Source organism: Monodon monoceros, unplaced genomic scaffold (assembly GCF_005190385.1).
Source record: "Monodon monoceros isolate NGI ecotype Baffin Bay Population unplaced genomic scaffold, NGI_Narwhal_1 Super_Scaffold_8, whole genome shotgun sequence".
NCBI classification, from domain to species: Eukaryota; Metazoa; Chordata; class Mammalia; order Artiodactyla; family Monodontidae; genus Monodon; species Monodon monoceros.
Window position 1 is genome coordinate 67,116,515 of NW_021703785.1, and position 17,124 is coordinate 67,133,638.

Below are 17,124 nucleotides of genomic sequence, written 5' to 3' on the forward strand. Positions count from 1 at the left end.
AATGGTTAAGAATCCGCCTGCCAATGCAGGGGACACGGGTTTGAGCCCTGGTCTGGGAAGATCCCACATGCCGCGGAGCAACTAAGCCCGTGTGTCACAACTACTGAGCCTGCACTCTAGAGCCCGCGAGCCACAACTACTGAGCCCGAGTGCCACAACTACTGAAGCCTGCGCGCCTAGAGCCCGTGCTCCACGACAAGAGAAGCCACCGCAATGAGAAGCCCGCGCACCGCAACGAAGAGTAGCCCCCACTCGCCACAACTAGAGAAAGCCCACGCGCAGCAGCTAAGACCCAATGCAGCCAAAAATAAAAATAAATAAAATAAATTTTTATACAAAAAAAGAAAGTACCTGTGAGAATCCACACATGTGATCAGAAAGGTATCAGACTGATTAGAATTAAACAGAATTCAACATTCACTCGTTGAGATCTGCTCATTTCAAGTCTATAGGACATCCACATGACTACCTCTACTCTGAGCTACTTTATGATAGATGTGTTCCTACAATCATGTGTGAAACTCAACACTAACTTTATTTCTCTGCATTCGAGGAAGTTCTGTAAAGCAAATCATCCACACCTAATCCATCTTTTTTTGAAGGTCAAAACTTTCTCCCATCTTCAAGTTGGTACGTGGGTTCTGTATTCTTTCTTCCCACCTCTCACCCTAAGAGCTGGGCCACAACTGCTACTCTCTTTCACGTGCTCCACCCCAGCACTCTGGGAAAACATGTAGCATTAAGAAAATATTCAAGATTTGACAGAAGAATCATCGGTACCTTGGACACATTGTTTAGGGACCTTTAATTAGAAGGTAAGGGAGACAACTACCTACGGCAAAAGCCACAGGACGGGCGCTCTGAGTGCCCAGTCTCCGGAAAGTCCCCTCCCCCAGGGGGATTCCCGCAGAGGAATGTCCTCAGGGAAGAGCCTGCGTCAGGAATGCTGCTCGGGCCAAAAAGTGGCCTGCGTTCCTGCAAGCCTACATTCAGGTCACGGGCGTCCCTGGCCAGGGTGACCTGTCTCTCTCTAATGGGGCGCGCCTCAGGGACCCCCGAGTCCGGCTCCTCTCGTCTCAGCATCAAACTTTCTCCTGGAACAAAACCTCTTTCAAACCACATGGGGGCAGGAGGATGGAGGATGGCAAAGCCACCAGCTGCTGCCCGGAGACAGCCCTCCTCCTCCAGCCCGCTTCCCTCAGCCGCCACCCTCTTCCTCGCAGGGAAAGCGGCCCAGACAGCGCAGCCCCGCCCAGCCCCGCCCAGCCCGCGCCTCAGCCCACCGCCCGCCCGCTGTAGCCCTGGGCTTTGCAAAGCCACTTCCCGGCGCTGCGACGCCCGAGGCGACGGGGCGAGCCCAGCCGAGTACCTTTAGGAAGAGGTCAGGACACCGACACCCAAGGAGACCCGCAGCATCGCCCGAACGCCGCCGCCGCCGCCGCGGGAGGCTACTCCTTTGCGCCAAGAGCCGGAGCGGGCTGGGACCCGCCGCCGCCGCCGCCGCCGCCGCCTGCGCCGCTCGAGCTCCCTGCGCCGCGCTGCGCTCGCTGCGCCCCGACTCAGCTGCCCGGCGACCGCCACTGTCAAGCGGAGCCCCGCCCCCTGCGCGCCGGGCGAGCCGCGGCCCCCGGGACGCGCCGCCGCCCGGATTGGCTGCGGAGTCGCTGGCTCCGCCCCCATCGCCGCGCCCCTCCCGCGCTGGGGGCGCGCGCGGCAGCCGGTTCCTTCCAGGGGCGCAGCGAAGGGTGGGGTCCCGGGCTGGGCGCCCAGAAAAGACTACCTAGGGTGGAGTCTCGGAATTATAGACAGAGGGTTTTTTTGTTTTGTTTCTGCTTTTTTTTTTTTTTAACCTGAGGGTGCCCTCACACACCGTCCAAACTTCATTTTATGTGGAGATTAAATCCAGTTCAACAACTTACCCAAGGTCACAGAGCAAGGAGATTGATTTTGTACTTCTGTATTAAATCGAAGCTGCTTCAGCTTTTATTTCTCAGTCATGCAGAGATGCGTTCTAATAACTGAGCTATGTACACAGTGTAACAAGAAATTAAGAATCCATAGAGACAGTAGATTAGTGGTTGCTAGGGGGCGGGGAAGGGGGGATGGGGAGTGACTGCTAATAGGTTGGGGTTTCTTTGGGGGTGATGAGACTGTTCCTCAATTTGTTAGCGGTGATGGATGCACAATTCTGAATATACTAAAAGCCACTGCATTGTACACCTTAAGTGAAATTGTGGTACAGGTTTTCCCTGCTACCCCAAGTAGAGTGTTCCTATGAAGCCTTTCATAAGCCAAAACGGCATAAAGCACAGAATCAATTACCTTGGGGCACATCTTGCTAACGCATACACAAAATAAATGGAGATAAACACAGATGCTCACAGACACAGTTCAAAACTATGGCAGATTGATGCTGCGATGCTGAGTGTAGTTCCCGGAGGAGGACCTTGGCAGGGCCACTCTCCTTGCCCAGGTTGGCGCTGCCTCCATAAGAGCTTGTTGCAAATCAAATGACAAATACTACGTTTGCTTTTTGCCTTTTACATAAAAGCACAAAGAGGGTTTTACACAAAACCCTCTTTGGATTTCCTTCAGTTAGCGAAAATGGTTACTAATGTAGGTTTGTCGTAAAAGCAAAGTGGTATATGGCAAACTTTTGAAAAAACTGAGGATACCTGTATGTGAATTACATCTCAGTAAAGCTGTTATAAAACCATATTGAGAGTTATAGTGCTTTAGGGAGACACACATAGGCACATAGTTGGAGTACGTCACAATTCTGTTCTTTGTGGGCAGAAATGGCTTATATGCATGCACCCATCCACTCATTCAATAAACCATGTATCTTTATCAGGTACTCTGACAGGGGTACACAGATTGATAATACATGATCTCTGTCTTCAAGGAGTTGCCAGACTGTTAAGGGGACAGTCGTTATAATACAATAAGGTGTTACTCCAAGGAGGTAAGACAGTGCCAGGTTTAGGGTACTGAGACCTAAGGCAGGACCTTGGCACAGGTGTGGAGGGGCTGGTGTTGTGCTGTCTTTTAGCAATGTCTGATGTGGCCCTGTCTGGGAGGTGTGGCAGGAAGTGAAGCTGGACAGTTACTCACAGGACAAACTATCGCCGTGGATTAGAGCTCAGTTCAAGAGGGGCAGCCTAATCAGGAAGTGAAAATTTGAATTCCTCTGGGTCTTTCTTATCCCTCCTGTAGTGTGTGATTTTGGTGGTCTTAATCTAAGCCCAGTTTCACCGTCTCTGAGGGGCATAGTAGTATCATTAGCCGGCCTTTGTTTCTACCTTTTTAGTACACGAAGGGCTTTCTTGCATTCTCTCCTGAAAGTGGAGAGGTGAGGGGAAGCACTTAAGGCTGTATGGTTTCTAACTGATGGAGCTGAGACAAAACTCATTTCCTGGCTCTAGGAAAACTTTTTTTTTTAATTTTATGTATTTATTTATTTTTGGCTGTGTTGGGTCCTCATTGCTGCGCGTGGTCTTTCTTTAGTTGTGCCGAGCAGGGGCTACTCTTTGTTGCGGTGTGCGGGCTTATTGCAGTGGCTTCTCTTCTTGCAGAGCACGGACTGTAGGCGTGCGGGCTTCAGTAGTTGTGGCACGTGGGCTCAGTAGCTGTGGCTCGCGGGCTCTAGAACGCAGGCTCATTAGTTGTGGCGCACGGGCTTAGTTGCTCCACAGCATGTGGGATCTTCCCGGACCAGGGCTCGAACCCGTGTCCCCTGCATCGGCAGGTGGATCCTTAACCACTGCACCACGAGGGAAGTCCCCAACAGCATTTTTCTTTTCCTCCACCTTTTCTCTCAACTCTCGTGGGATCATGAACACCTTTGAAAGTGGGTACTGTGCTTTGTTAATTTCCTTATTTCCCCTCTCCCCCACCTGCATCCCCCATCTATCCTTACCCTGTCCACTTCCTCATCCCCTTCCCCATCTCCATCCAGGTACTGAGAGTGCCTGGGACCCAATAGGCCCTCAGTGAATGTCTGTTAAATGTTCAGTATGATTTACCATCAAAAAGGGTATCATCTTTTTGTTGTTGTTACTAATTGTTTATAGGCTGACATACATTATGAAGTCTGGAAATTAATTGGCCCATATAGTGTGTACACTCTGGAGTTTTGGGACATAGTTGTAAGAACATTAGAGAATCACATCCCACACTTTAATAAGCTGTGAGTTGAACCCTAAATCTAAATGCCTGAAATTTAAAAGTTAGTCTCAATCTACGGAAGCACAATTTTAATATTTTAACAGTAATTAAGCTAAGTACTTGACAGCAGAATAATTTTAATACTTATTATAGAAATGTTTTCACTCTGAGGAGATAATTTCCTAGTAGTTTTAAAGATCTTCGAAATCTTTCCTAACCCTTCCTTGCTTCTTTTCTTTTTCAGGTCATCCTTTTCGTCTCATTTTTATCCTTCACAAGATTGTAATATCTAATTAACACTGCAGCATTACAATTCTCTTTTCCATAAATTTCTGTACAAAAATCTAGGGAATCCAGAAGAATGGGGGGAGTGCTGATCTCCCTGGAGTCCTTAGGCAGGGGAGAACCAATGAGAAGGCTGGAGCCATTCCTCCTGCAGGAGCAAATGTTGTCCCTCCCCGAGGAGTTATGATGTACTGGAAGAATGAGGTAATGAAAATAAGCAAGCTACTTTGTGAGTGTTATCAAATATCGTCAGCCCCAGCCAGATCGATCCCTAAATAAGTATTCTTTACTGATCAAAGTAAAAGCAGATGAACATGACGGTTTTCCTAATATATTTAGGAAAAAAATGATTTGTGCGGAAGGACCAACTTAATTGGACCACACATAACAGCGTGTGGGAAGCAGTCCTCGGGAAGAGGGAAGTGGTGTCATTGGAGGGGTTCAGCCGCTGTCAGCCGTCCACTGCCCCCAGCCATGGCTCCACAGCCTTCGCAAGCAGGCTTCCTCCTTTCCAGGTCACTTGGCAGAGAGCTATTCGGACAGTGAACAGCTAATGCCCCTTGGGATATTTACGGGACCTGCTTCTATAGATGAAAAGACAATCAAAGGTAGAGAGGAGGAGCCAGAACGTTCCCCTGCTGAGCCATCTGCCAGATCCTGGTGTTTCCGGTCAGCTAGCCTGGGGTCCCTTGCCGTTCTAGGAGAATCAACGTACCTTATGACAAAATTTCAGGATAGGAAGGATACAAGCAGACAGTGACTGCAAACGTTGGTAGCCCCATGAAAAAGAACAATTCTGTAAGTAGTGTAAATGTGAAAATTGTGAAGTTGTTTTTTTTTTAAATCAAAACTAATGCTAAAATTGTATACTCTAAAAAGTTAACAGTGGGGACCCATTCCCTAGCTGAGAAAAGAACACATCATCCTGTCTGGATGATCAGGGGAAAAGGCATCCATGATGGAGATGGATTTTGAGCTGACAGTGAAAGATAAGTGAGGAACAGTAGTCTGAGAATGAGGGGGGAGGGCAGAGCAGGAGTAAACAGCACCTGGAAAATCCCGGGGTGTGAATATGTATATGGTTTCAGAAGAAAGCAAGCTGACTGGGTGTGGATGAAGTGTGGAGGGGATACACGTTTCTGTTCATCTACACTGATTATACGTTCTCTGCCTTTGCATATTACGGGTCCCCCACCTCCACTTCCAGAAAAATAGCTTTGTATTTAAGAGAGAAAAGAAACAGGCTTGAAGTAACTTGGCTGTTCCCTAGAGAATGAGAAAATAAAAATTTTCATATTATGTGAAAGTAAAGTCAAGCGTGCTATGCAATTATTCAGAGTAAACCACTTAAAAGGCTCTTCAGTACAATAAAGAAGAATAGTTATCCCAAAGGAAGCTACTGTTTTGACATTTAACTGGGAAGACATCCAAAAATTTAGACAAGGGTTATAGCCCTTGCCTTTCTTTTGGAAGATTTCATAGTGATTATTCAGAGAAGCTGATGTCTGCAGTTCTACTTACCTTCAAACGATAATAAAATAAAACAAAACCCAACAGATGCACGTGTTTAAAGGAGACTGACACTGAAATCATTTCTATCTTTTAAATAATTGACTTGAAGCATTTTTTTGATGTAGCTAAACTTCTCTCAAAAATGAACTCAAATTATCCTTTTGTATTTCTTAACTCTCTCTTTTCGATTACTTTTAAAAACTCCTATTGCCAGGTTGTCTTGACCACTTAACATGATAACAATTACTTTACTTCTTTTGAAGGATGCCATTCTAGTTATGAAATGAAACTAGAGGAGCTCCAACGTTGGTGGTGGGTGGAATAGATGCAGGGCTGTCCCAGGACTGGTTTGGAGTCAGGCAGATTTGAATGATCTAAGCTAGTTTTGCAGATTCGGTTCTCATTTCCAGCTAGCACTTCTGTGCTTTTATCAGGTTAAAAGACACGTGGCTACTGGAAGAACCATGTATATGTTATATTCTATACAAGTAGCAACTACAATGTTTTCAGCTTTACGTTGGTTCCTGAGGCCTTGTACTCTGTACCCACAGCCCTCAGCATGATTCAAAATTCAGATGGATGCTTGTGTACTAGGAAGCCTGGGGGGCTTATATGGAGGTTGGCCAGCAGCAAGGGCCTTGGAGAAGTGAAAATCAGGGCAGTTCCAGCTCTACCCGTGTGCGGAGTGTGAAAAGCTCCAATAGCATTCGTCTCCCTTAACAATTTATTGAAGTGAAATCGGGTTAAACTAAACTCACAGCCACCTTGAAGACAGAAGGGTAAATTGCAGCTTGAGGGATGTGCATGGACAAGGGGAGGGAGATTCCCACCTGAGCTGGGATGTGGAGGTTGAAAGATTGTACATACGTGCACCCAGGTTTTTTTCAGCACCATCTGCAGAATTGTTCTCAGGCTCTCTCTTGCACACAGCCCATTCTCTGCCACTCCGTGGGCCAGGTATGGTTCGGTGGTGGCATCATCGAGTTTGCTTACAGATATCAAACCTTGTGAATTTCTTGTGAAATATTTATGTATTTCATTAATTTTTCCCCCAAGACTATATGTTTCTAACAGATGTATTTCTACAATTATCTTTTCAAAACAGTACCTGCCACGGTCTGAAGAGGCTCTAAGTATTCTATAGTTAAAGTTCCAATTTGAGTTCACTAATCACTGCTGACTAAAAGCACAATGAATTGCAAATGTGTAATTTTCAGGCATGTGCTGAAAATTTACCCAAGTTATAGACTTTGAAGTGGCAAAGAATCAACAAAATATATAATTTTGATGAATTTAGAAATGTTGAACAATTAATTATTATAAATAAAAATGAAATTCTTAATACCTCTCTTTGCTCAGAAAAAAAGTCATTTTTAAATTCAACTAGAAAATAAAGATGAACTGTAATGAGTGTTGAATCAGCTGTAACCTGATGTTATGAACCAGATTAATGTAGTATTAATTAGTTTGATTATAATCTATTTATATATCAGAGCATGAATTTTAAAATCTTGAAGTAATATGTAATTACAGAGTAAACTTTTTTTCCATAAAAAATGTGTCTTAATTTCCCTAAAATTAATCATGGAAAGAAAAATTGCAAACCTCATCTAAAGCGAAATATATTTATATCTATTTGCTCTTTCAATATTCAAAAATTCCTAGGGACTTTAAAACCCTAACAAAAATATTATATTTGTTATAAATGTTGTTGCTTTATTATTTAGTGATTGCTCTTCATTGATGTAATCCCTACAATACTGTTGTTACTTGTTTCTCCAAACACACCTTAGGAAAATGAATTAAGCATTATATAATCAGTGGATAATTATATTGAACTCACAAATAATATAACTGCTCTTTTCCCTATATTTTAAAAGAAATATTAAGATAAAAGAAACTTATAGTTAATTTTTACTTTATTCATTTCTTTGTCAGTGGTTGTGGTAGCTCCATATGACTAAGACACAGAGTTTTAGCTGTAGAAAATCTATGTCTAAACTGTTCAAGTTTAATATTCTTTCATCATTTAGTTCATCCCCCAAGTTGGTTAAATATAAGTATTGGCCCTGCACAATCAAATCCTACAGACAGTATTGAAAATGTTGTTTTCATTTTTACAAAGTATGCCTTTGATTTTTCTAGAAAATGAGATGTGCATGCCTCTAGGATGAATAATGCCCAAGTATGCATTTAAAATACTTTTAGATATTGACTTTTAAGTCATATTTCAGAAACCATTAGAGTTGTACTTACAAACACCATCTCAGACATCTCTATAGTATTCAGTAACAGCTGTTGGGTCAGAGAAATAATGTACTTCATTTTAAAAACCATTTCATGCCAGATGGATATGCCCATTATAAATTTGGATTTCAGATATCTGATTAATAGAAATATCAAAGGAAATAGTCCTACTTTACATTCTAAGAAATTAAACTTCTTTTCTGGGTCAGTTATTAGGAGAGGAAGACCAAGTCAACAATCTGGTTTATTTTCTAGAATCCATTAGGGACACTGACACAGTTGAATTTTTCTCTCAAAGGTTCTTTTTTTTTTAATGTTGTTCCTTAATTGGAAAACAATCACTCAGACCCTAAGGGAAAAAAATTACTAAAAGTCATACAATTTGATGGTATAAATTAACAGTGCAACAAAATATTATGCTAACCAAGATAAACAGTTACGTAATTGCCTTGAATCCCCCCCGAAATCATACAGTTGGTCCTCCACCTTCTGAAAGCGAAATCTTTAGTCAAGGCGCCATGAAAAGGTAAATTACTTCTTTCTTGCGGCTAATGATTATTAATTGTGACAATCTGATATTAAGCAAAAGTGAGGAGCACTCTGATCTTGCAAAGACTTAAGTTTTTTTTTTTTCTAAGTCTTGCATTTTAATGTGGTTTTCTTTATACAGTGACAACTCAATGAACAAACCCTTCAGGAATAAAGTTTCATTATAACAAAATTGTCCAAAGTTGACAGAATTGACCTACAAAAAAACATAGGGAGTAAGCTCCTTGACACTGGTCTTAGCAATGATGTTTTTAAGATGTGACACCAAAAGCTAAAAAAAAAACAAAAAAAAACAAGTGGGACTACATCCAACTAAAAAGCATCTACACAGCAAAAGAAACCATCAACAAAATGAAAGAAAATACAACCTACAGAATGGAAGAAAATATTTGCAACTCATACAACTGCTAAGGGGTTAATATCTAAAATATATTAAGAACTCACACAACTCAGTAGCAAAAAATCAAACAATTCAATTTAAAAATGGGCAGAGGAACTGAATACACATTTTTCCAAAGAAGACATATAAATGATCAATAGGTACATGGAAAGGTACTCACATCCTTAATCATCAGGGAAATGCAAATCAAAACTACAATGAGATATTACCTCACACTTGTTACAATGACTATTATCAAAAAGACAAGAGATAACAAGTGTTGGTGAGGATGTGGAGAAAAGGGAACCCTTGTGCACTGTTGGTGGGAGTGGAAATTGGTTTAGCCTCTAAGGAAAGCAGTTTGGAGGTTCCTCAAAAAACTAAAAATAGAATTACCACATGATCCAGCAATCCCACTTCTGGGTATATATCCAGAGTAAATGAAAACAGAATATCAGAGAGATATCTGTGCTTTCATGTTCATAGCAACATTATTCACAATAGCCAAGATACGGAAACGACGTTAAGTGTCCATCAACACATGAATGGATAAAGAAGGTGTGGTATATGTACAGATGGTCCCCAACTTATGACGGTTTGAATTACGATTTTTTGACTTTATGATGGTGCAAAAGTGATACGCATTCTGTAGAAACTGTACTTTGAATGGTTTTTTTTGGCTGTGTTGGGTCTTCGTTGCTGCGCGTGGGCTTTCTCTAGTTGCGGTGAGCAGGGGCTACTCTTCGTTGCGGTGCGCGGGCTTCTCATTGCGGTGGCTTCTCTTGTTGCAGAGCACGGGCTCTAGGTGCGTGGGCTTCAGTAGTTGTGGCGCAGGCTCAATAGTTGTGGCTCACGGGCTCTAGAGCGCAGGCTCAGTAGTTGTGGCGCATGGGCTTAGTTGCTCCGCGGCATGTGGGATCTTCCCGGACCAGGGGTCACACCCGTGTCCCCTGCGTTGGCAGGCAGATTCTTAACCACTGCGCCACCAGGGAAGTCCCTGCACTTTGAATTTTGAATTTAGATCTTTTCCTGGGCTAGTGATAGGTGGTATGATACTCTCTTGTGTGATTCTGGGCAGCGACAGTGAGCCGCAGCTCCCAGTCAACCAGAGGCTCACAAGGGTGAGCAGCTGATACACCTACAACCATTCCGTACCCATAACAACCATTCTGTTTTTCACTTTCAATACAGAATCCAATACATGGCATGAGATATTCAACACTTCGTTATATTGTCACCTATTCTATAAAATAGGCTTTGTGTTAGATGATTTTGCCCAACTGTAGGCTAATGTTGTGTTCTGAGCATGTTGAAGGTAGGCTGGGCTAAGCTATGTTGTTCCGTGGGTTACGGGTATTAAATACATTTTCAATTTATGATATTTTCAACATACGATGGGTTTATGGGGCATAACCCTATCGTAAGTCGAGGAAGATCTGTATATACAATCAAATATTATTCAGACACAACAAAGAAGGAAATGGTGCCATTTGTGACAACATGGATGAACCTGGAGGGCATTATGCTACATGAAATAAGCCAAACAGAGAAAGACGAATGCCGTATGGTATCACTTATATGTGGACTCCGAAATAAACAAATAAGTAAATAAAATAAATAAACAAACACACAAATAAATAAATAAATAAATTTCTTTTTAAAATGTCAAACTCATAGAAACAAAGAGTAGAAAAGTGGTTGCCTTGGGGTGGGGAGGGTGGGGAAAATAGAGGCTGCTAAAAGGCCACAAACAAACAAAAAAAAGCGAAACTGACCAGATTTAAATCTTATACCTGTACATGAATCATGTGAAGCACAGCTACCCTAATATGTTAAGAGGAAAAGATATCTCTTTCAACTGCATACATGTGTTACATCCGTGTGTCTGGACGGCAGACATAAAAATCATTCTGGAATATGTGGAAGTTGGTGAAATCTGTCTCCCCCGTCCCTATCCCTCATTTTTCCACGCCATTCATTTCACTGAATGAGTGAATGCCTTGTTTTTAGTCATTTTGGATAGTTAGGACTTTGGGGCAATATTAGTGATGTGGGCCTTATATTTGCCAATTCATGAGAACAAAAGGAAAGGTTTGCCATGTTGGTTTTCACTCTTCAGTAGATGAGCAGCGGGTACGTGTTAGGAGGAGGCATTTGCTGGGCTCGTCATCCGTCTGCGGGGCTTTACTGCTGACCGTACAGCTTCTCCACTTGTCCCCCGTCATCTCCTCCCTTCGAGCCCTCTTTGCTTGGTTTCCGCTCTTCCCTGCCTCGTCTAAATGGCAGCCGTGCTTCTCACAGGAAACTGCTGTCTAATGTCACCGCTGATCAACCCCCCCAAACCCCCTTGGCAATATCACTCTTCACACAGCTACTACCTCAGGAAACGCAGAATGATTCTGTTGCATACGTTGGGGGAGTTTTAAAGCTTCACGATTTTTTAAAACATGCAGGTTAAAATACCACGAGTGGGTTTGGGTACCTACTACCTATCTTTTGGGTGGCACTCAGCACGTTAATACACAATAGTCCTCACGCATAAGGCACGGCTCCTCTAATTGTCTCATTTCGGCACGTTTATGCTTCAGAATTGCCAGATCAGAGGAGATCATCATTGACAGTTCAGTCCTCTCTGTTCTGAAGCCAAGGTATACTACCAGACTGAAGGGAATCCAGGGAGTCAAAAAGGCTCTTGGCAAGATGGTATCGACGTTCCCAGAACTTTGAAGGAAGGAAACTAGCAGGTAGAGGGCCTCTACATCAAGAGATTAGGCCTGGGAGGAACCTCCTCAGATTGGGGTGAAAGTGGTCATTCCAGCTGCAGTTCTCTTCGCTCCCCCCAGCCAGCCGGAGCTTGGTCCTCCTTAGCTGTCAAGTCTGAAATGTCCACCATTGGAATCTCTAATGGGGAAAATGGTTCCCATGGGCCACTTGTCTTTAGGAAGTTATTATTAACATGTATTTGCCATATGTTATCTGGGAGCAGCCCCTCCCTACCCAGCCTCTTTCTGTAATCTATGTTAGCCTCCAGACTAGCTAGTTAGCCCTTAAAACCTGAGGGCATAAGACCCATTGACTAATGGGGTTATGAGTGGGGAAGGAGTGCATGCCTTGGGTTGGGGAGTGGAGGTAAATAAAGATACTGAGTCATGGACAGCCAAATTAGGGTGAGGAGTTTGGGAGGGCAAGGGATTGCAAGGGGAAAAAACCTGTACAAAGGTTGGTAGACCCTAAGGGAGAGAGAAAAGTGACATAAACAGAGAGGGGAAGAGAAGAGACACTTAAACCAACTCTGCTTTTTTTGTTTTTCTTTGTTTAGCCTGGATCTTATTCTGTTTACTGTCAAATGAACTCCCACTTTCTCTATTATTTATTAATTTTGGGGGGGAAAATTAAGGATAATTTGTTCACTCTTGTTTGCTGGTGTTGACAGAGCAGCTCCACTTTCTACAGTGGGCTTTTTGAATGGGAGTTGCTTTCTCCTCATTAGTGCTGGAAAAGGGCTAAGAGAAAGATTGCTGCCCTTAGCAAAGGGAAAATGCTTTAACTTTGAATTAATATTGTGTTTTTCATTGAATCGAGATGAGGAAATCAAAGATCTCTGAAGGTTGCTGAAGGTGGACAGAGGCTAAGACCCTCATTATAACCCCCCTAATTTTTCTTTTTTAACAATTTACAGGTCAGTGAATTGTTACACTAATCTGAGACTTTCTCTCTCAAAAAAAGAGATAGAGATGATAGATAGATGATACATAGATAGATAAGTAAGATATAGATAGACGATTGACAGATTAGGTAGGTAGATAGATGGTAGATAGATAGCTGGATACACAGACGGAGTGTTTGCAGTGGCTGCGGTTCACTGGCTGCTATGTCTTACCGACTTGGCATAGGACACGGTGGTCAGAGGAAGAGAAGTTGTGACACGGTGGTCACACCTTCTCAATGGGAGAGGCTCCCAGTGACGCTGTGCACTGAAGAGCTGCCATCCCCACTATGTCCAGTCTCTGCATTACCAGTCTTTCCTTCCACCGAAAATCGAAATGTCCATCATTCTTCTGATTTCCAGTCGAGCTACCACCTCTCTGATGAGACTCCTAATTATTATGAAGAAATTTCAACAACAGAAAGAAAAATGAACCAAGGCGTGCTTAAAAAGTTCTCTAGACAGGAAGGGCTGAAATATTAGCAATAGACCCCCCTCCCCATAAAATCATTATACTATAACTTCCTATCATTAACAGGACTGGGGCCACATAACCTTCTTTATATCTGGTCCTGTGTCTGCCTCAGACTCTCTTACGTCTTAGTTCATTTATACCCAAGACTACAGGGCTTCATGTAGCCTGGGATCTGGGTGTGTAGTCATAAAATATTTTATGTAGAAATGTTTGTTGTAAATATGCAGAGTGCTTTGATATTCTCTCAGTGTTCTTGATCTTTTAAATCTCTTTATGAGCCTTAGAGAGTTCGTTCCAGCCACCTATGAGAATAACCCAGGGAAATATTTTTCTAGAGCAATCTGAATGGTTTAATGCTGAGAAGGATGAACTTAACAGACAAAGAAAAGAACAACTCCAGAATCTACTGAATAACAAATTACCCAGCATCTTACACTCTGCAGCGTTTTCCCAAGACACATCTTATTAAATCCTCATGCCATAACCCTGTAAGATAGATGGGGAGGAATTATTCTTCTCTTAGAAACATTTGAGGTTCAAGACAGTAAGAGGCTTGTTCAAGATCACACTGCCTCTCTGTGGCTGATCTGGGACTTGAACTAGGTCTTTTGATCCCTGGTGTGAGATTTATGTTCCATTTCTACCCAAGGGTTTGAAAAGCTCATCTTTCTTTTATGGTGTTTCACAGGTTGGTGTATTCAGAAAGCAGACTCTGAGACAGCCTAGTGTTCAGGGGGCTTATTAGGGTGTACTCTCGGGATCAACCCCTGTGGAAAGGAGAGGGAGGAAGAAGATTAGGCAGAGGGAGAAGTGAGCTCGGATGCAAGACCAACGCCACGGGGAGCTCTGGATCCAGGCAGTTTGGTTCCAGGTCCCCCCTTCAGTGACCACATCTCTTTTCCCCTGAATTTGTCAAGAGCAGGGACTATTTACGTCTCTAATGTTTAGTATAGTGTTTGGCACATAAAAGACACTTCATGCTTTCCGAATGAATGAACAAAGTTGGAAAGAACCAAAATGCTTCACAGCAGGGAAGTGGTTAAATCAATTAGGATTAATACTTCAATGGAAAATCACTGAATCTCAATACAGAAAAAATAACAATTATGAAAACTGGGGAACATGAAAAAATTTTACACTCTCGCAAAAGAAAAATAGCACCATGTAATTGTATATGTGCTGGGTTTGCAATGAGGGAAAACGTATCTATTAACATAACAGAAAATAAATAAATGAAAATCATATATTAAAGTGAGGGGATTACGGGTGATTTTCATTTTTTTATTTATGTTTCTTTCAGTGTTGCCATAGTTTAGTTTGTGCAATACTAATTACGTTGTTAAAAAGAAAAGAAAACAAATCACCAGTTTGTGGCTTTTCCAGCAGCACTGTCGGCCTGGGAGTGAGGCTGCTGAGCCCCAGCAGTGAGCTGGGGTTTATGGACGTGGGGAGGAGATCTGGCGGTCGAAGCCATTCAGCCACTCTGGAAGTCGGGGAATGCTATACTTGACTTCCTTAATCCACCCCCAGGGAAGACGTTATCTCCTCGGCTAGGGGCTCTTCCCAAATCTTTTTACTCTTAAATTGAATCCTCAATATCGGCTGGTTCATAATCGCATTGAGTTTCTTTTGATTCACGTTCACTTATCACAAGATGTTGGAATCCTTTAGCAAATTTTTTATTCAGTACAATCATACAAGTTCATTTTTCGGCGGTGTTCTTTAAGCTTCTCATGGTGATAGACCACGAACCTATTCAGGGATTGCTGTCTTTTGGCACAGAAAGAGACTCCTTTTCTCTCCTTCGTATGCTTTGCAGGTGACTTAATAACATTCTGGCATTTTTGCTAGATAGGTAATGATTCCATTTTGGCTAGTGTTCTAAATTCTCCAGGGTGCTTCAACCTGACTGCACTATTTGCACAGGGGTTTAAAACCCGACCCTCACTCTTCCTCTTTGGATCCCTTCTCTCTTCTCTTAACTCTCTGAAGCAAATTCTGCCAAATAAAACTCTGCTGTTTGCTCAGCCACTGGGCAAGAGTGGGACCGAGGTCTGTTCTCTGGTGCGTCCCATTCTCTGAGCAAATTTTCCCCTTCTTGTGAATCAAAGTCAAGGGTTTTACTTTACCTCTGTGCTCTGCATGGCCACATTCACCCTCAGCACCAGGAAGAAGGAAGGAAGTCACATATGCTCTCTCCTTTAAGAAAGTCTGATTTCACCAAAGATTACACAAAGGGTACTCTATTCAGTAGGTAATAAAGTTGTGAAAAAATCTTATCTGAATCTCAGTGTCTTCTTCTACGTATGGTTTTTATACCCCTGGGTATGTTTTCTTATATATTAATGATCTATACTTTTTAATGTGGCTTTGAAGACGAAGGATGTAGGCAAGGAAGAGAGTAATAGAGATGGGGAATTTCTGGAGATATATATATATCTCCATACATACAAACACATCTCCCTCCATCCTGGATATCACCATTTCAAACATCTAAAACCCTTGGGTTATTCTGGATAACTAAATAGTGATTTCAGGCAGCCAGGGACATACACATTTCATTCATTCATTCATTCAACAAATTCTTGAGCACCTACTATGCATTAGGCACTGTTCTAGACAACCATTTGTCCACCAAAGCTTAAACTTTGAAATGAATTCTTCTGAAATCTTTTAGATTTCTTTTCACCTTATCCTTTCTATAGTACTCATACTAATCTAATCTTTTCTAGGTGACATAAGTTTAGATACAGCTTGGTAGAGTGGAAAGAATTTTATTGTGTCGAGAGAACTGGATTTTAGTTTCAGTTCTGCTAAAAATTATTTGCGTCTCCTTACGTATTTCTTTACAGATTGTGTTCTATATAAAAGTTCCTTGTAAACTGTGGAAGGCTATGCACATCTAAGGCATCATCCTTATGGACAGTAATTCTAATACTGGATCATAATGCAGATGTCTCTTCAGTATCAACTAAGGTGTACGGAATTATTTGCCCCTATACTAAATAGACCTAGATTTCAGGGCTTTTAGCACTTGTATATATGTGTAGGGGTGCTGAGTTGGGTAAACTGTGGTGGGGCGTTGGGGGAGATTCCCCACCCTTGCAGATTTATTCTGGACAGACGTAAAGTGAATTTTCACACTGTTTTCCTTCTGTTTTGAGAAAGACTTGCAGGGGGACGCTATCTTTCATAAAATTTGTTCATGCGAAAGGAAAGCCTGTAATTTCAAAGCTTTTCCTTCTGTTTTGTGCAGCCAAAGGGCAGAGATCCTAAACAGAAGGCCTGTTGTTTAACGATGTGGATTCCTATTTTGGAATAAGCAAGGGTAGGCTTGAAAGTCAGTTTGGAGCAGGGGTGAAAAACAAAACTATTCTGAAGAAGGGATTAACAGAATTTGTGGGATAGAACGGCTGGCAGTCAGGGTAGGGAGAAGGGGTGTGTGTGTGTGTGTGTGTGTGTGTGTGTGTGTGTGTAACAGAAAAGCCCCAGAAGATGGAGACAGCGTGGGCCTAAATGTAGAGAGGGAAATGACTGAATGAGCTTTTAGAACACATTTAATTTAAGTTTTGTGTTCTTTTTTTTTTTATTTTTAACTGAACTGTAATCTGTCTTCATTACCCTCAACTGTAAGTCTGTTAATGGTTCACGGAGTTGAGGGATAACACAGCCCTCCCTCCAGTATCCCTCTGCTCTGTGTGTTGGTGGCAGCAGCATATCGAGGGAGGACTGAGGCCCATGGTACAGACAGTTGAGGCTAGAGGAGGCCCAGAGCTGGGGATCAGGGGAGAAGGAAAGTGCTCA

The 17,124-nt window shown here is 42.6% G+C and overlaps 1 protein-coding gene across 2 annotated transcripts in view; it reads right to left on the bottom strand.

Annotated features, from left to right (window-relative positions):
* The window catches only part of FRY (FRY microtubule binding protein), a 426,693-nt gene extending 425,155 nt beyond the window's left edge, over positions 1 to 1,538 (bottom strand). For both annotated transcript variants that reach the window (XM_029209846.1, XM_029209848.1), the window contains exon 1: positions 1,370 to 1,538. The gene's annotated coding sequence lies outside the window, so the exon portion shown is untranslated. The remainder of the gene's footprint in view (positions 1 to 1,369) is intronic.
* Positions 1,539 to 17,124: the final 15,586 nt, after the last annotated feature.